This window comes from Puma concolor, chromosome C2, assembly GCF_028749965.1.
Source record: "Puma concolor isolate L17-30 chromosome C2, mPumCon1.1.hap2, whole genome shotgun sequence".
NCBI lineage: Eukaryota > Metazoa > Chordata > Mammalia > Carnivora > Felidae > Puma > Puma concolor.
In genome coordinates, this window is record NC_141675.1 from 56,706,469 (window position 1) to 56,720,122 (window position 13,654).

The window sequence follows — 13,654 nt, forward strand, 5'->3', positions numbered from 1 at the left end:
CCTCACCACTTTGACACTCCAAAAGCTGCCTCCACAGTCCCTGGTTGTACTGTTTCCAAATGCAACCTCGTGTCAACCTGCCTGCCACAGTGTCCTCCTTCCCCAGACTACAGGTATATGGGTCTGATAAAACTCCTGTCAACCTCCGCTGTCCAGTGTTGAGTGTCAGTTTTAGCCATCTCCCATCCCTGTGGAATGAATAGAAGGCAATTAAATAGGTGTGAAATTAAAAGGAAAAAGAAAAGCAGTAGCTATTTCAGTGCCAAGCCAGGCGCTGCTGCCGATAGTCACCAGCTTCAGGGTCTCTGAATTCTAAGCCAGGTACACATGCAGCTCTGAGGTAAAGGGCACCAGCACATGCTGGATGTCCTGCCTATCATTGAGACGGGTTGGTTAGTAGCAGGATAGAGTTCCAGCTTGCCATTCTGTGCTTCAGTTTGTCCTCATGAATTTTTCGGTTTGTCCTCATAACTTCTTTGGAATTTCTATTTTTTCTTTGTTCTTCTCAGTTCACCTCCATCTTTCCTTCTTCACTACCAGCCCTCTGACATCAGGAGCCCACCCTCAAACCAAAAGCCTTACCTAGACTGTTGACCCCCAGCTCCCACACTTGAGGAAGGTTTGCTTCCAATAATAAATCCTTAGTCCATATTATTCATATGGAGTCTGCTCAAACCCAGAATGATTCAGATGTACTTCTAGGGTTAGTATACACATTCTCTTTAGTAGCTAATTTCAAGCATTGAAGTACCGATTCATTTTTTTGCCCATTTTTTAATGAGCTAAATGCCTTACTTCTATTGATTTGTAGGAATTTTATATTTATTTACAATATATAACAAAGGACTGCTTTGTTATATATTGTAAATAATTTCAGTCTGTGGCTTCTCTTTCAAATTCACATACTGAGTATTATTAACAAATAGAGATATTTAACACATTCTAAATTTTTATTTAGGTTTAATGATTTCTGTGTTTTACAAGATTTTTCTCTATACCAAGTTTTTAAAAATATTATCCTATATCATGTTTAAGACATTTTTGTTTTTTCCTTGATATTTCATTCTTAATTCTACTTTGAACTATCCATTGTGTGTAGACAAGAGGCAGGAGTGTGAAAGTTTCATTAGTTCCATGTGGATGTCCAATTTATCTAGTACTAGTTATTGAAAAGATGACTCTTTCCCCACCACTTTACAGTGGCATTTTTGTTGTAATCCAAATGCCAGTATATACCTGGTCTATATTTTGGATTATCTATTTCATCTTGTAATATTACCTCTCTATATTTAATACAGCTATCTCTATAATTATTATTGATATTTAGCATTTCCAATGTCATTCGGTTCAAATATTTTCTAACTTTGACCTTTGGTTTATAAATTTATTTCCAAACATATGGGTATTTTCCAGTTATCTTATTGTTACAGTTTCTAGCTTATTTTCCATTGATTACAGCATGTCTATATAAATTCAGTCTCCTGTCATTTGTCACATCTTGATTTATACCCTGATGAACTTAATTTTTTAAACATTAAGTGTGGTGTTGACATGAATGTGTATTTTGGAATTTGGACATATAACATCAATTATGCCAATATTTTTAATCACCTTGTTTAATACCTTCAATATTCTTATTAATAATTTGTTTGCTTTCTATTAGATTTTAAGACAGGTGTGTTAAAATGTTCCCCTGTGATTACAGATTTATCTATTTTTTTATTAATTTCTGTCAGTTTATGCTTTATATTTGAGGCCATACCATTACTTGCATACAAATTAAGAATTTTTATCTTTTTGATAAATTTAACATTTTACTATCTTGTCTCTTATTCCTTTAATGCTTTTTGCCCCAAGGCTTACCTTAATTGATGTTAATAAACCTGTGCTAGCTTCCCTTGATGAGTTGTTTGCATAGTAAATATTTTTCTCCCTGTTCTTTTAAGTTTATTGTGTTTTAATATTTCTTCTTAAAATCTGTGTATTGCTAAAATTTAACCCTAATAATCTTTACTCCTGTAAATGATGCACTTGGATGATCAGTATTTATAATAGTTACTGGTTATTTGGAGTTTATAGCTTTCTTATAACTTTAAGTCTTCATTATTTTTCTTGTGTTCTAGAGATTGTTTTAATGAATCCTTTTATTTTTTTTTTTTTATTTTTTTTTAATTTTTTTTCAACGTTTATTTATTTTTGGGACAGAGAGAGACAGAGCATGAACGGGGGAGGGGCAGAGAGAGAGGGAGACAGAATCGGAAACAGGCTCCAGGCTCTGAGCCATCAGCCCAGAGCCCGACGCGGGACTCGAACTCACGGACCGCTAGATCGTGACCTGGCTGAAGTCGGACATTTAACCGACTGCGCCACCCAGGCGCCCCAATCCTTTTATGTATAAATTGATGACTAAAGTTATGTCTACTTTTTCCAGAGACAATATACTCTTGCTGTTAGTTCAGGGCAAGAGCAAGATAGAAGCATTAATTATTCCAATGGATCATCTCCATCCAGTTCCAGTGTTTGTGATAACTTAAAGACAGTTTAGAGCTCCCAAAATGTCAAGGATGTATTTCCAAGTCACATTTTCCCTCATCTTGAACTGCCAACTTAAAACCAACGGTTTCTACCAGAATCAGTCTGCCTTCTCACCTTGTTGGCATACTCTTAACTCCATTTTTTTAAACCACCAAAGGAAAAGGCTGTTAAAACAACTAATTTTCTGAAACTCTTAGCTGGGGTCATGAGATAACCCAAGGGAAAAATTATCTCCCGTACTCAAGGCGAAGCTGATCCATTAGGTTGTCTCCCTGACTTTGCCTAAGCAATACCTGCAAGAAGAATTGAAATACACGTGGGGTGTGTGTGTGTGCGTGTGCGTGTAGTTTTTTTCCTATTTCAGTAGCAGATTTTATTTAAATTTGCTAGTTCATCATTACCTGAAGATGAGATTCTGATTTTTCTTTTTCCACTGTGCTTAATTTGCTCTTTATCCCATCCATTAATACTTAATTTACCTAACTATGCTGTCTTATTTCTAATTTTTTTTTTTTTTTTTTTTTTTTTTTTTTTTGGCAGGGGGCAGGGGGCAGTCTTTTTGGAGAAGTATCTCCTCGGTGATTTCTATGACTTCACCAATCGTTTTTAAAAATTGTGAACATTCATATTTTATAATTTTAGGAAGCTCTTCCATTACTCTGCTTTTGTGGGAATTCCGATTCTCTCGTATTTGACTTAACTCTTTCATGGTGTGTGTGTGTGTGTGTGTGTGTGTGTGTGTGTGTGTGTATGCGTGAGTGTGTGTGATTTATACGTTTTGTTTTTAATTTCAGTTTCTTCTTTTCTTTACCCTGTGCACAGTGCCTTCTGGGATTCATTTTAGTTCAGACAATTTTCAATGATATCTCTAAGTAGCAGTTATTAATCTATATGCAAAATTTACAGAGATGAATAAAAAGTTATCTACAATCAAGAAACTTGTCATCTGTTGGGGAAAAAAAGTGTATTCAACTAAGTGTAACATAAATAAGAGAGATATTGAGAATGCCCAAAGTGCTATTGAAGCAGAGCAGAGGAAGCAATTCATTTTGACATAGGGAGCTGGGAACTGCTTCATGAACAGGTAGCAACAGGGTTCAGTAATTACTGAAGATACAATCTTCTTTTCAAGCCATGTGCCTGCTGTTAGAGTTTCTTGGACCTCTTTTGCTGGCAATGTGAGAGTTTTAAGGCTCTTTTCAGCCCCAACTAAATCTTTAAACACCTCCAAGTTTTAAAACATGCCTCTTCTGGTCCATCAATAGTAAATTTACAACCTACAGGTCAGAACCAAAAGCTTTTCAAAGCGTAATTGACAAATACCAGGAAGCATCTCACTTTATCACAGAAAACTTTAAAACTTCAACATGAACCTGGCAAATGTGGGGAGTATTGCCTTCAATCAGGATCACTCCAGCTATTTCTCTCAAACTCAGTGGGAAGGTAAGAACAAATTTCAGGAGACCAAAATAATACTAAAAGCCTCTTAGAATAGCATGCAGCAAGCAATACTGAGTCCCCACAGTCTCAATATGAGATAAATTTATATCATATGTCAAAACCCTAGAACTAATTTTGCAGCACACTAAATCGAATGCAACTTCTGGTTGCTGTCGGAAATTCCCTTTGTACAACTCTGTTGTGCAGTAACTTTAACTTTCTTTCCTTCTTATTAGGAAATTTTTGCAATCAGTAGGAAAAATAGATTGGCTGGTAATGCTTTTTAATTAGACTCATAGATAATGTTACTATTTTTATGTCATTTGTTTATAATCAGACAAATTAATGCATGACTTTTCTTAGCAAATTTTAATTTCTAGCCATGGGTGCTGATGAAATTATAACTTGCTTTGGTATCAGGCCTATACAGCTATGCCTTGATAATGGCAATTGTGCTGAAAAAATAATAAAATAATTCATAAAAGATAAATGAGCTGAACATTTTAATTAAGCAACATATCGAGAAATGTAATAATATTGCTACTCCAGTTTCACTGTATAGGCTTTAATTTTTAAAATACACACTTTGGAATCTAAAATTGCCTTGTTGTCGTCATACTAACTAGCTAGTCTATCAGTTCTTTTTATTTTACGGTTTTTACACTCTTAGGTACTTGAGTAGATTCCTGCAGACTCCATACCCTATAAGTATGAACACTCTACAATATATACATTTAAGTTGCAAAAATGCAAGTTAAATATTAAGAATTTTGTATTTTTCTTTCTACCTTTTTTTAGAAATTATATCTTCAGTGTCAGTAGAATTTTTTCTGTTTCCCTAGATGTTTCAAAGAATAGCTCCATATGCATTCATGGGGAGACAAAATGAATTTGGCTTAACATGAATCTTCCTCAGCAGGGTGGCATATAATGTTATGAAATAACTCTTGTGAAGTGTCCTCTCTTCACAATTTATTTTTTTTCAAATTTTAGGAAAAATACACTGTTCTCCCTACTCTTGCAGAAATTTATTGAATATGATTTCATGAAGCAAAATACACATAAAAGAATATATATATATGTATACACAAAATACATATAAAAGCATACATTTCTAGTAGTGTATTAAAAGTCTTATTTGATGAAATGGAATTGTTTTTACAGTATTTTTCTTAGCCTGTTGTAAGATAAATTATAATTTTAAAATTAAAATAACAGTATATCTTATGCATATAACCATGAATACACTCTTGTCCTGATATTTAAAAATAATTTGTGGATTTTACTCAGTAAGGTAATTGGTGACAGAAATTACTATTTAATGTCATTTAAGCATCACTATGCATAGATTGTGTTTTCCTTTCCAGTAGAATAACAAAAACCAGACTATAAATGGAATCCATGTAATACATAATATTGCTTGATTAAAAATAGTTCTCACTTTTATCCTTTAATAAGGGCAGAAAATTTATTTTCTGCATACATATTTAGTAAAGATTTCTTATGACTAGATATATCAAATTCTGCACTGAAAATATAAGTAATTGTCCATCTGGCATTTGGAGTAGTAAGAAATCTAGCCTAGAAATGGCAGTGCCCGAAGCCTTTATTCCAGCTCTCCCCTCAAAGAACACAAGGTAAGAACATTTAATATTAGAGGCAGTTTAGGATACTAGGTTTATTTGATCTTATTTTAGAGAAAGCAGCTACCCGAGAGATGGTGGGTAGGAAATTGCCCTACAGATGTAGGAACAGAAAAGGGGATGTTGAGAAGGCATTTAGTAGAAGGGATCTGTTTATTAAAAGCTAGACTATAAAGAGGGGATATAAGGGGAAAAGGAGCAGGAAATGAGACTTTGGGACACTTGTAATTAGGAAAAAACATTCTGTTTGCACTCTTGCCAGAAGCTGATCTTCCCCTGAGGCTTGAATATAATTACAAGCCAAACAAGACACTTAGGATCTGCAGATTGATATTGTACATAGATCTCTATTTAGCTACTCTCTTGTTCTTTACCCAAGAAATCTAAATTATGAGTGTTTTAAAACATGTCTTAACCTATTTTTTGACATGGTATCTATAAAATTATTTTTAAATGTTTTATTTAAATTCTAGTTAGTTAACATATAGCGTAATAATAGTTTCAGGATTAGAATTTAGTGATTCATCACTTAACATATAATGCCGAGTGATCATCCATACAAGTGCCCCCGTTAATACCTATCACCCATTCAGCCAATCCCTCCACTCACCTCATGTCCAGCAACCTTCAGTGTGTTCTCTATAATTAAGAATCCCTTATGGTTTGTCCCCTTCTCTTTTTTGCCCTTTCCCCTATGTTCACCTGTTTTGTTTCTTACTTTCACCTATGAGCAAAATCACATGATATTTGTCTTTCTCTGACTTTTCTCACTTAGCATAATATACTCTAGCTCCATTCATGTTGTTGCAAATGGCAAGATTTCATTCTTTTTGATGGTTGAGTAATATTCCATTATTTATATATACCATGTCTTCTTTATTCATTCATCAGTCGATAGACATTTGCGCTCTTTACACAGTTTGGCTATTGTTGATAATGCTGCTATAAATATCTGGGTGTATGTTCCCCTTCTAATCAGTATTTTTGTATCCTTTGAGTAAATACTCTAGTGGTAAAATTGCTGGGTCATAGGGTAGATCTATTTGTAACTTTTTTTTTTTTTGGGGGGGGAGGGTGGGGTGGGAATTACCAGGTTTTATTATCTTCCTAATCATATAGAATGCTTCATGAATTTGAGTGTCATCCTTGTGCAATGGCCAGACTAATCTTCTCTATATCATTCCAATTTTAGTATATGTGCTACCAAAGCAAGCACTATTTTTAACTTTTTAAGGTATTTCCATACTCTTTTCCAGAGTGGCTGCACCAGTTGGCATTCCCACGGACAGTGTGAGAGTTTCCCCTTTCTTTGCATCCTTGCCAACATCTGTTGTCTCCTGTGTTGTTAATTTCAGCCATTCTGACAGGTGTGAGGTCATATCTTATTGTGGTTTTGACTTGTATTTCCCTGATGATGAGTGATATTGGCACCTTTTCATGTGTTTGTTTGTCATCTATAAGTCTTCATTGGAAAATTTCTATTAATGTCTTCTGACCATTTATTTTTTTAAGTTTGTTTATTTATTATTTTGAGAGGGGGGGAGTAGGGGCAGAGACATAGAGGGAGATAAAGAAGCTCAAGCAAGCTCTGTGCTGTCAGCGCAGACCCTGATGCAGGGCTCTATCTCACGAGCCATGAGATCATCACCTGAGCAGAAGTCAAGAGTTGAACACTCAAACGACTGAGCCACCCAGGCATGTCTCTGCCCATTTATTAACTGTATTATTTATTTTTTGGGTGTTGAGTTTGGTAAGTTCTTTGTAGATTTTGGATACTAACTCTAATCAGATATGTCATATTCAAATATCTTCTGTTGCATTTCTATGCAGCAGTAGTAAAGCAGCAGAAAGAGAAATAAAGCAATTGATCCTATTTACTATTGTACCAAAAACCATAAGATACCTAGGAATAAACCTAACCAAAGAGATAAAAGATCTGTACCCTGAAAATTACAGAACACTTAAGAGAGAAATTGAAGATGACACAAAGAAATGGAAAAATATTTCATGCTCGTGGATTGGAAGAACAAATACTGTTAAAATGTCTATACTACCTGGGGCACCTGGGTGGCTCAGTCGGTTAAGCATGGACTTTTGATCAGCTCAAGTCATGATCTCACAGTTCATGGGACTGAGACCTACATCAGGCTCTGTTGCTAAAAGCACGAAGCCTGCTTGGCATACTTTCCCTCTTCCTCTTCCTCCTCCTCTTCCTCTTCCTCTTCCTTTTTCTCCCTTCCTCCCTCCCTCCTTCCCTCTCTCCCTCCCTCCTTCCTTCCCTCTCCCTCTCCTTCCCTTTCTCTCTCTCTCTCTCTGCCCCTCCCACAATCATGCTCTCTCCCTCTCAGAATAAACAAACATTTAAAGAAAATAAATGGCTGCACTACCCAAAGCAATCTATACATTTAATGCAATCCCTATCAAAATATCACCAACATTCTCCACAGAGCTAGAATAAACAGTGCTAAAATTTGCATAGAGCCACAAAAGACCCTGAATAGCCAAAGAAATCTTGAAAAAAAAAAAGTTGAAGGCATTACTATTCTGGACTTCAGGTTATATTACAAAGCTGTAGTCACCAAGACAGTATGGTACTGGCACAAAAAAACAGGCACATTGATAAGTGGAACAAAATAGAAAACCCAGAAATGTCCCCACAACTATGTGGTCAAAATTATTTCTTTTAATGAATTTTACATTGATTTTTACCAAAGTATAATTGACATAGAGTATATTATTTGTAGGTGTACCACATGATACATTTGTATATATTGTGAAAGCATCACCACAATAAGTCTAGTTACCATTCATAAGCATACAGATTACAAAATTATTTTCTTGTGATGAGAACTTTTTAAGGTTTACTTAGCAACTTTAAAATTTGCAACACAATATAATGGAAGATAGTCTTCATGCTGTATGTTTCATCCCCATCACTTATTTATTTTATACTGGAAGCATGTACCTCTTGATCCCCTTTACCCACTTTGCCCAACCCCATCCCATTTCCCTGTAGCAACACCAGTATATTCTCTGTATTTATGAGTTAGGTTTAGTTTTGTCTGGTTTGTTTATATGTTTTGTTTTTTAGATTCCACATGTAAATGAAATCATATAATATTTGTTTTTCTCTGACTTATTTTAGTTATCATAATGCCCTCAAGGTTCATCCATGTTGTTGCAAATGGCAAGATTCCATTCTTTTTTATGGCTAATATTCCATTGTGTATATACACCATATCTTCTTTATCCAGTCATCCGTCACTAGACTCTTAGGTTGTTTCAATATCTTGGGTATTATAAATAATGCTACAATGAATAAAGGGGTATAAATGTTTTCAAATTAGTGTTTTTGTTTTCTTCAGATAGATGCAAGTGGATATGCTGGATCACATGGTAGTTCTAATTTTAATTATTTTGAGGACATCATACTGTTTTCCACACTGACTGTACCAATTTACATTTCCACCAACACTGCATGAGGGTACTCTTTTCTCCACATCCTACTCAACACTTGTAATTTCTTGTCCTTTTGATAATAGCCATTCTGAAAGGCATGAAGTGATATATTATTGTGGTTTGGGTTTGCATTTTCCTAGTGATTAATGATGTTGGGCATCTTTTCATGTGCTTTTTGGCCATCTATATGTCTTCTTTGGGAAATGTCTGTTAGATCCTCTGCCCATTTTTTTTTTTTAAACGTTTATTTATGTTTGAGACAGAGAGAGACAGAGCATGAATGGGGGAGGGTCAGAGAGAGAGGGAGACACAGAATCTGAAACAGGCTTCAGGCTCCGAGCTGTCAGCACAGAGCCCAACGTGGGGCTCGAACTCACGGACCGCGAGATCATGACCTGAACCAAAGTCAGCCACTTAACCGACTGAGCCACCCAGGCGCCCCTATCCTCTGCCCATTTTTTAATCAGACTTCTTGTTTTTTCCTAATGAGTTGTGGGAGTTCTTTCTGTATTTTGAATATTAACTTCTTATAGGATATATTATTTACAAATATTTTTACCCATTTAGTAGGTTGCCTTTTTACTTTGTTGAAGTTTCCTTCACTGTGCAGAAGCTTTTTGGTTGGATGTTGACCCACTTATTTTTGCTTTTGTTACCATTGCCTTTAGAGTAAGATAGATAGATAGATAGATAGATAGATAGATAGATAGATAGATAACCAAGAACAATGTCCAGGAGCTTAGTGCTTATGTTTTTTGTTTTGTTTATTCTTTGTTTTAGACTTTTTTTAGGTTCTAGTCTTAACATTCAACTTTTTAGTCTGTTTTGAGGGGTTTGTGTGTGTGTGTGTGTGTGGTGTAAGATAGTGGTCTAATTTAGTGGTCTAATTTAAATCTTTTCCATATGGATGTCCAGTTTTTCCAACACCACTTACTAAAAAATACTATGAGGACATCTGGGTGGCTCAGTTGGTTAAGTGTTCAGCTCTTGGTTGCAGATTGGGTCATGATCTCACAGTTCATGTGTTTGAGCCCCACATTGGGCTCCAGGCTGACAGTGGGGAGCCTGCTTGGTGTTCTCTATCTCTGCCCCTTCCATGCTCACATTCTCTCTCCCTCTCTCTCTCTCTCTCTCTCTCAAAATAAATAAACTTAAAAAAAATTTTAAAAATATAATGTAAAAAAAAAAAAAGAAAACAAAACTGTTCTTTCTTAATTCTATATCTTGTCTACTTTGTTGTAAATTTATTGACCATATATGTGTGGGTATATTTCCAATTTCTCTATTTTATATTCTGTTTTTATCAGTACCATACTGTTTTGATTACTATAGCTTTGTACTATAGTCTGAAATCAGAGGTCATGATGCTTCTAGCACTGGGATTTTGTTTTTTTGGGTTTTTTGTTTGGGTTTTTTTTGTTTTTTTGTTTTGTTTTTGCTTTTTCTGTGTGTGTGTGTGTGCGCACGCGCACGTGTGTGAGTTTTGAGAGTTGTTTGTCTATTCAGGCTCTCTTTGGTTCCATATAAATTTTAGGATAATTTGTTCTATTCCTGTGAAGAATGCCATTAAAATTTTGATAGAGATTGCATTGTATTATAGATTGCTTTAGGTAATATGGGCATTTTTGCAATATTAATTCTTCAATCTATGGGCATGAAATACATTTCCACTTTTTTGTCTTTACTTTCTTTTCTTTTTTTTTAATTTTATTTTAGATGGAGAGCACCGGTGGGGGGAGGGGCAGAGAGAGAGAGAGAGAGAGAGAGAGAGAGAGAGAGAGAATGAATCTCAAGAAGGATCCATGCACAGTGTGGAGCCTGATGCAGGGTTTGATCCCATGATTCTGGGATCATGACCTAAACCAAAATCAAGAGTCAGACTCTCAGCTGACTAAGCCACCCAGGTGCTCCTGTCTTCACTTTCTTTTATCAGTGTCTTAATACTTTCAGTGTACAGCTTTTTCATTTCTGTGGTTAAATTGATTCCTACATATTTATTATTTTTGATGCAATTATAAATGGCATTTAAAAATTCTCTTTCTGATAGTTCATTGTTAGTATATAAATACTCAACAGACTTTTTTGCATACTGATTTTGTAACCTACAAATTCACTGAATGCATTTATTAGTACTGACAGCTTTTTGGTGGAGTTTTTAGGGTTTTCTAGATGTAAAATCATGTAATTCACAAATAGTAATAGATTTACATCTTCCTTTCCAATTTTGATGCCCTTCATATCTTTCTTTTTTTTCCCCCTAATTTCTCTGGCTTGAACTTCAAATACTGTGTTGAATAAAACTAATAAAAGTAGTGAACCTTGTATTGTGAGTGATTTCAAGGGAAAGTTTTCAGCTTATCAGCATTGAGAGTGATGTTTTCTATGGGTTTGCCATGGTCTTTATTATTTTAGTTACATTTAGTCTATATCTACTTTGTTCAAAATTTTAGGATAAATGGATTTTGAATTTTGAAAAATGATTTTCTGCATGTATTGAGATGGATATATGATTGTAGTCCTACATTTTTTAATATGGTGTGTAATATTGATTTGTATGTTGAACCCTTCCTACATATCTGGAATAAATCCTACTTGATCATTGTGGATGAATCCTTTCAATGTATTGTTGAATTTGGTTTGGTAATATATTGTTGACAATTTTTGCATCTGTGTTTGTTAGGAATATTGACCTTTAATTTGTTTTTTTTTTGTTTTTTTTTTGGTAGTGATCTCGCCTGATTTTGGTATCAGAGTAATGCTGGCCTTGTAAAATGAGTTTGGGAGTATTCCCTCCACTGAAGATTTTAGGAACAATTTAAGAAGGTTAGGTACTGAATCTCTTTGAATGTTTGTAAAATACACCAGTGAAGCTGTTTAGTTCCAAATTTTTTCTTTGTTGGGAGTTTTTTGATTACTGGTTCAACCTCCTTACTTGCAATCAGTTTACTCAAATTTTCTGCTGCTTTGTGATTCAATTTTAGAATATCGTATGTTCTAGGAATTTACCCATTTCTTCTAGATCTTCCAATTTGTTGGCATAAAATCGTTCATAGTATTCTCTTTATGGTCCATTGTATTTCTTTGACGTCAGTTGTAATTTCTCCTTGATTTCTGATTTTATTTATTTGAGCCTTCCCTCATTTTTCATAGTGTGTTAGCTAAAGGTTTGCCAATTTTGCTTATCCTTTCAAAGAACTGGCTCTTGTTTCATTGATATTTTTTTTTCTTGGTCTCTTTCATTTATTTATGATCTGATCTTCATTATTTCCTTCCTTCTATCTTTAGGCATTATTTGATCCTCTAGCAAGCTGTGTCTTTTGATTGGGGAATTTAGTCCATTTACATTTAAAGAAGTTATTAATCAGTTTATACTCATTACCATGTTCTTAATAAGTTTTCTGGGTGTTTTGTAGCTTCTCCATGCTCCTTTCTTTTTCTCTTCCTTCTCTTGTGGTCTGATGACCACAAGTAGTTTTATGTTTAGATTCTTTCCAATTATCTCTTATGTATCTATTATAGGTTTTTGCTTTGTAGTTAGCATCTGGCTCACATATAACAGCCTATATATACATATATAGTAGTCCTTTAATTTTAAAGCAAGTTAATTTTGAACACATTCTAAAACTCTATTTATACTCCCCTTCCCTATTTTATATTTTTGAAATTACATTTTACATATTTTTATTTTCTATATTCCTTAACTAATTATTGTAGGTATAGTTGATTTTACTACCTTTTTCTTTTAACCTTAATACTAGTTTTGTAAGTGATTAATCCACTTCCTTTACTACATATTTATGATGATCAGTGAGATTTTTACTTTCGTTACATTTTCTTATTAATAATTAATGTTATGTCCAGGTTAAATAAATCCCTTTAACATTTTATGTAATGCTATTTTAGTGGTGATGAACTCTGTTAGCTTTTGCATGTCTGAAAAACTCTTTAATGGACTTTTAGTTATGAATGATAATCTTGCCATGTGTAGTATCCATGGTTAGAAGTGTTTTGATTTTAGTACTTGGAGCGTATCCTTCTATTCCCTCTAGCCTACAAAATTTGCTGATAATTATGCTTATAGTCTTAGGTAGGATTACTTTTAAATAACAAGTTGATTTTCTCTTGCTGCATTTGAGATTCTCTCTTTAACATTGACATACTTATTATCGTGTGTCTTGGTGAAGGTGTCTTTGGGTTCATCTCATTTGGAAATCTCCTGCATAACCTGTTTCCTTCCCCAGGTTAGGAAAGTTTTCAACCATTACATCCTCAAATAAGTTTTCTGCCCCTTTCTGTCCCTACTCTTCCTGGAATCCCTATAATGTAAATGTTATCCCACTTGACATTATCCCATTGGTCCCTTAAACTATCTTCATTTTTGAACTTTTTCTTTTTCCTGCTCTGTTTGAGTGAGTTCTAATGCCATCTTCAGATCATTGATTCTAGTGCTTAGCTGACTGTTGAACTCTTTTAGTGTATTTCTCAGTTCAATTATTGTACTCTCCAGCTCTGTGACCTCTTTTTATACTTATATTTTCTCTTTATTGAACTTGTCTCTTTATTCATTCTTCTGAGTA

The 13,654-nt window shown here is 34.5% G+C and overlaps 1 non-coding gene and 1 pseudogene across 1 annotated transcript; one reads left to right on the plus strand and one right to left on the minus strand.

Annotated features, from left to right (window-relative positions):
• LOC112849971 (small ribosomal subunit protein uS5-like) overlaps nt 1-13,654 on the plus strand; it is a 79,482-nt pseudogene that overhangs the window by 36,208 nt on the left and 29,620 nt on the right.
• Nucleotides 6,728-6,834, minus strand: LOC112850521 (U6 spliceosomal RNA). The gene has a single exon (XR_003222645.2). It is a non-coding gene; the product is annotated as a U6 spliceosomal RNA (small nuclear RNA).